Source organism: Schistocerca serialis, chromosome 3 (genome assembly GCF_023864345.2).
Source record: "Schistocerca serialis cubense isolate TAMUIC-IGC-003099 chromosome 3, iqSchSeri2.2, whole genome shotgun sequence".
In the NCBI taxonomy this organism is placed as follows: Eukaryota; Metazoa; Arthropoda; class Insecta; order Orthoptera; family Acrididae; genus Schistocerca; species Schistocerca serialis.
This window is the reverse complement of record NC_064640.1, coordinates 538,113,035-538,119,668: the sequence shown is the minus strand read 5'-3', so window position 1 is coordinate 538,119,668 and position 6,634 is coordinate 538,113,035.

Below are 6,634 nucleotides of genomic sequence, written 5' to 3'. Positions count from 1 at the left end.
ATTCAAGGTTATGGAAACCAAAGACACGGAAACCAGAACGTCAGGGAGCGGGGTCAATCTAGACAAGGAATCTGGGATAGGAGGAATAACGAACGGCAAAGCGACCGTAATTGGAGAGAGCGAAACCAAGGACAACAGTGGAACCAGGAGATTGAAACTAGACCCGCAAATCCTAATGCACGTCAGAGGAGGGGGAGCTTAACAAGGGATTGACGTCAGACTAGTGCGAACACAGGCCGCCGGAATTTCGCACGTAATCTCGGACCTGGCCAACTACGGATGATACATTACGAAGATTTATCAGAAATCCTGCTCGAGGAACATAAAGCAACTCCTCGACAAGATCGGCAGCCTCTTATCACAGTAGCAATAGCTGAAAAGAGTATGAATGCGATAATAGATAGTGGAAGCTACATAACAGCAATATCTGAGGCAGCATACAAGAGGTGCTCTCAGGAGATGTACTGGCCTGTCCTATCGGTCAAGAAAACCAAAATAAAAGGGGCATTAGCGGGTAAATGTACAGAGGTCACCCAACAAACAAGACTGGAATTCTCCTGCCAAGGACACAAAATAGAGTCTAACTTCTGGATCGTGCCAAATCTGGCGATCGACATGATAATAGGAACGGACTTCCTAAATGAACATGAAGCGATAGTTGATCTAGGACGAGGTGAAGTGGTTTTGAGGAAAGGGAATCCCGTCCACATTAAGTTCGACGACCAGCTGATCCCAGCTCAACTACCGTCTAACTGTGTACGGATAAACTATGCGTGTCTGAAAGACAGAAAGGAAGAACAGGTCGACGTTGCGGGTAGGGGAGAGGACACGGATGAGAATGAAGTCGGAATAATGGGAGAAATAAAGGAGAAAATAGAAGAAAAAGTGGAAGCAATAAAGAATATAAGGTGCGACCACCGCAAAGAACTTCATAAATTACTAGTAGAACATGCGGAGGTCTTCCTTCCCAAGACAGGATCAATAAAGAACTTCCAATATGAATTTCGTGTACGTCCGCACAACCAGTTTCGTGTGCCACCCTATCCAATCCCCTTGGCATATCGACAGAAAGTAGCAGCTGAAATTGCGCGAATGCTGAGTGAAGGAATAATAGAACCTACGGCTTCAGCCTATAATAACCCGTTAAGAGTAGTCGAGAAGGCAGATGGTAGTATTCGTTTAGTCTTGGACTCGCGACAAATTAATACCATAATAGAACCCGAAACAGACAGACCGGAACGATTGGAGGAACTCTTACAAAATTTCCATGGAATATCAATCTTCTCATCAGTTGATCTAAAATCGAGTTTCTGGCAGATCGAGCTCCATCCAAATTGCAGACAGTACACAGCCTTTTTAGCATTTGGAAGATGTTACCGGTTTCGTCGTCTCCCATTTGGTTTGAACATTTCGTCTGCCGCATTCATTCGGGGACTGGACGGCATACTAAGCGATAATTTGAAACGTCATGTCACCAGCTATGTGGACGATTTGCTGATCGCGGAGAAATCTTGGGGAGAGCACAATGCGGTCCTCGGTGAACTCCTTGCGACATTCAAGGAATACGGAGTGACTATCAATATCGAAAAATCGAATTTTGGGACGTCCTCTGTCAAATTTCTAGGACATATCATCACGGGTGAGGGCATTGCGCCAAATCCCGAAAAGATCGAAGCGATTGAAAAGTTTCCCATTCCTACGACAAAGAAGCAGTTAAGGGGGTTCTTGGGGATCATAAATTTTTACAACCGCTTTATACATGTCAAAACTCAGAGCAGTCCTAGGTTGCATCAACTTACAGGAAAGAAGATTCCTTGGGAATGGGATGAGGCGGCCGAATCCGAATGGAAAGCATTAAAGTTCGCATTATTACAAGCACCCATCCTATCACACCCTAACTTAGCAGAAGAGCTTTGCATAGTAACGGACAGTTCATACTCAGGTCTGGGTGTCATGGTGTTCCAAGACTATGTACATGAAGGAAACAGGGTGTGGAAGACAATTGCGTTTGGTAGCAGAGTACTAGCCAAGAGTGAGAGGAATTACTCAGTAACCGAGTTAGAGGCGCTGGCTATTGTATGGGCGTTTGAAAAATTCAGATACCTTCTGTTTGGTCGCAAGACGAGGGTCTACACAGACCACAAGGCACTCGAGTTCTTGATGACTGCAAAGCTTAATCACAGGCGGCTCATTCGGTGGGCATCATATCTGCAGCAGTACAACTTTTCGATAGAATATATCCCCGGCAGTCAGAACATTATTGCAAACGCCTTGTCACGGTCACCGATCGGATTTGAGCACAACATGGAAGAAGATCTGGAGGAAAATCACTACTGCCTTTTTTATATGCAGAAAGTAGCCTTTGAAAATTTTATTACCTGTAGTATGCAGGACATCAAGAAGGAACAAGACAAGGACCCTGCCCTAGTGTTATTGAAACAGAAATGGATAGACAGAAGACACGCCACCATCAGGCAGTTCTACCTCTTGCGGAAAGGCATAATTTTCCACCGAAATTATGGCAATGACACTGAATGGGGGGTATGCATCCCTGAACACCTAATAAACAAGGTTATATGGCATACTCACCTCAGCTATGGACACTTCGGACCACGCAAGTGCAATCTCAAGCTAAGGACCATGTGTTACTTTCGAAACATGGAGCGCCGAATACGGAGGGTACTGTCGGTGTGTAAAGACTGCCAAAAGGCTAAGCACACCACTGTGAGCATGCAGGCACCATTATACCCAATCGTACCGACCAAATTAAGACAATTAGCAGCAACAGATTTGATGGGACCTTTGCCAAGAACAAGAAGAGGATATACTTACGTATTAGTGTTTGTTGAACTAACGTCCAAATACGTTACCTTTACGCCACTGAAGAGGGCGACAGGACGAACTGTATCACGAGCCCTAATCCGGGATTTCCTACAACAGGTTGGTCATGTGAGTAAAATTATTTCTGATAACGGGCCACAGTTTAAGTCAAAAACCTGGAAGGAGACGTTGCGTCGATGTAAAATTGATCCCATTTTTATATCTTCGCACCATCCGAGCTCGAATGCTGCAGAACGGGTTATTAAAGAACTCGGAAACTTGTGCCGGTTGTACTGTAACAAACAGCACACGACATGGGACGTTTTCCTTAAAGACTTCCAGGAGGTGATCAATGAGGCACCCCATGGGATAACAAAATTGGCACCCATTACAGTACTAAAAAACCGGATTCCTAAGGACTTGATAACCAAGGTCGTAAACTTCCCACCAAGATCGCGAACGCAGCACCAAGCCATAGTGGATTTGGCTCTCAAGAGGATACGGGCTGCAGCAGAGGTCAGGAAGAGACGTGCCGACAGGGGAGCTCGTCTACGACACTTCCAAATTGGACAAAAGGTGCTCGTTAAGTCTTTCCGACTTTCGAACAAACAAAAAATGAAATGCCAAAAATTCTATTCTGTTTACAACGGCCCGTACCGTATAAGGAGAGCAGCTCATCACAATGCTTATGAATTGGAGACGCTGAAAGGAAAGAAGTCCATAGGACTCCACCACATCTCTCACATAAAGGAGTTCGTGGGATAGTAGTAGTGTAAGTGGTGTACATAGTAGAATGGGCAAATACATGAACCTTGCTATAGTAGTAGTGTAAGTGGTGTACATAGTAGAATAGGCAAAGATATGAACTTTTCTTCGGGGAACAATACTCGTCGCATTAATAGATTAAGATTGTTAATTAAAGTATTAACACGCTGCGTTTTCTCGCATAAGAATTTACTGCTGCTAATTTTTTTTTTCTGTTTATGTTCGCAAGCTCCACTGTCAATGCGATAAGAGGCACTACCTTTCCGTGAGCAATGTTTTTGTCCTTTCCAATCTGGTGTCCATGTAAAGGGATAAAGATGAGTGACGAGATGTCGCACAAACGGGCGCATACAAGAACGTGCTCTTAGAAGCGTTCTGAGAACTCGTGATTCGCTCCATAGCGGACACAACCAGTTCGTGAGACGTTCATACCAATGCTTGCAGGCACGCGTCATTGCACTGCAAGATTGTGGTATATTGCGTGATTTCGAGGATGAATATGGGCAGTATAGCTTTTTGCATAGCTGCGCCAGCATCGTTGTCTTGCAAGTCGGGGTGAACCTGTGAGCGTTTGACTCCAATGGTGCCTTAGACGAGAGAAATGCGGGTATAAAGCCTACCATGCCAATGTGCTGGTTTGGGATTTAGCGTGCTGCTCGTGACTGTCACAGATGAATAACCAGGGACTTATACTTGGATATTCGTGACATACTGTGTAGCTGGCGTGTGTTGGGCGACTGAATCCTCAACAGGAACCAGTCCTGGCTTGGTCATATTACATTGCCTCTGGAAAGGTGTGCTTTGATCGCGAATACTGCATAACATAGAAAAAGAAGTTGCAACCATAAATTTATTGTCTTGTACAGCCATGGCTAAACCAGTCTCTGGAGTTTCAGTGAGGCGTAGTGAGAACTCGGAGGCCATGTCGTACGGCGCGCACATCACTGTCGTCAATAGCGGCGAGCAGCGAGATATCTCAGCGTAACAGTAATTATGTAAGAGTGTTGTATAAGGTAAAAAAAAATAAATAAAAATAAAAAAAAATAATAATAATAATAATAAGAGAGTACCATATACTAGGATAAATTAAACTTTAGGATTTTACAATAACTAGATCCTTAATATTGTGGCGGTTTTCTACCACAAGTGTTTGGCGCGCTTGTTAAGATGCTATTTTTTAGGTCACCAAACCACAGACCCGAGATGGAGGGGCGACGGGCGAGCGAAAGTAGCATAGTTGCATGTTCTGTATAGCACAGTAAAACTTAGACCTGCATAACAACATAATTTAATTAAAAGACATAGAATGTAGATCGTTGGCAAATGGTAGTTAATTCTTGAGCATGTCTACTGTCGGTCTATATAATTAATAGTAATATTAGTGCGGGCCCGCACATTTAGTTGTTCATCCATTACATAGCATCAGTTATCACACACCATGTACAATACTGAGATCGGTCTCTACACGAATATTAAGATAAATTATTTCCATGTCTAGATTAGATACACCAAGATAGCTACAGATAAATAACTATAAAATTAAAATTAGAGTGTCTGAAATGACAGACCATCAATGTATCGTTATGTAAATTTATTATAACATAGAAGGTCATGGGGAAAAGTGAGGCATAAGATTTTTGTAAGAATTGTGCAGATGATGGGGATCGTGGCAATGCAGAGGCCAGCCGGAGCAAAAACAAGAGGTCATCGGCTACCTGCAGAAGAGAGCGTCAGCGCGCCACCTGACGTGAAGGGCTCGAGAGCATCCGGTCCTACAAGCTGACAGTCACCGGGCTCTATACCTGAGGGATTAGGCGGCAGACAGCCCTCGCCGGGCCACAAGTGAAAGTGAGGCTGGTCATTGACACTGACACGCGACCCACACGCGACAGCCAACTAGCTCTCCGGACGCGGCAGCCGTTTGGAGGGATTCCCTGCGGCAGACCACGTTGTCGTGAGTACACGAAGAAGATCACATATGGTGTCATAACCGGCGTCTCATGTGCCTCAGGACAGAAAGGGACGCTATATACTCACCTGTTTGGGTTTTTACAACTCACTAGCATTGGCCGATCTGCATGCACAAAGCAGTATCGTGCCACACTAACAAATGTATGGTCTCATTTCTAACTTCTCCTCTCTATTAGAGAGCAGTTTTGGCAATCGTCGCTTCTAGTTCGATCCTGTATGGATGACCTCACACACTTGTGGAGTCACTCCACGTGCCATCATCCCTCGTCGAACTGCAATATTGGGAAACGTAAAGTACTGTCCAGCGAGAGAAGAGACCTAGACTAGTGATGTATCCCAACAAGTAGACCTCAGAGACAATTAATCGACGTGAGGAGGGCCTATCACTGTGTCTTCCTACCGTACTGCCGTGATCATATGCGTGGGTCTGACTTCAATCTCAACAGCGTACTGCAGACGCTCCAGCACTCCCTATTGCTGTTGCAACAACGTAGCAACAACACCCGACGTTTAGCCCTATGTGATGTCAGTACTGTGGCCCCATCCCAAAAGTCCCTCTCCAATGCTCAAGACATGGAACCACGTGCATCAATGCATATGACTCAACATACCTCAGAGAAACTAATGAATTTGTGAAGTGCTTCGAACATTTCTAACAATGTGATTTAGTGCCTCATTCTCAGCACAGTCGTGAACAGTGTACAATGTGCACGCACAACTTAATGTCCCATGAACCTTGTTTTTTTTCTTAAATTTCTTTCTCAAGTGTTGTTTTTGTAATGTATGTGATACCTTGTATGTGTTTGTTTTACACTGTAATTCTTATTACAAATTACTGTATTGTTCTCCACACCATGTTTTTTTTGTATCTTGTATTTATGGTTGTGTGTATGCAAACAGTGAGCCTGAAGTCCCCATAAACTGAAGCAGATACCACCACTGTCATTGTGAATGGACCATCAGTTCAGGGAACATTTTGTAAAGGTTATTCTTGCTGCAGGGAGACAGAATGAATCGGAGGTTGTAATTAGATTCTGAAAGCTCACAAAGAGATTGTTAACTTAAATAATATCATGTG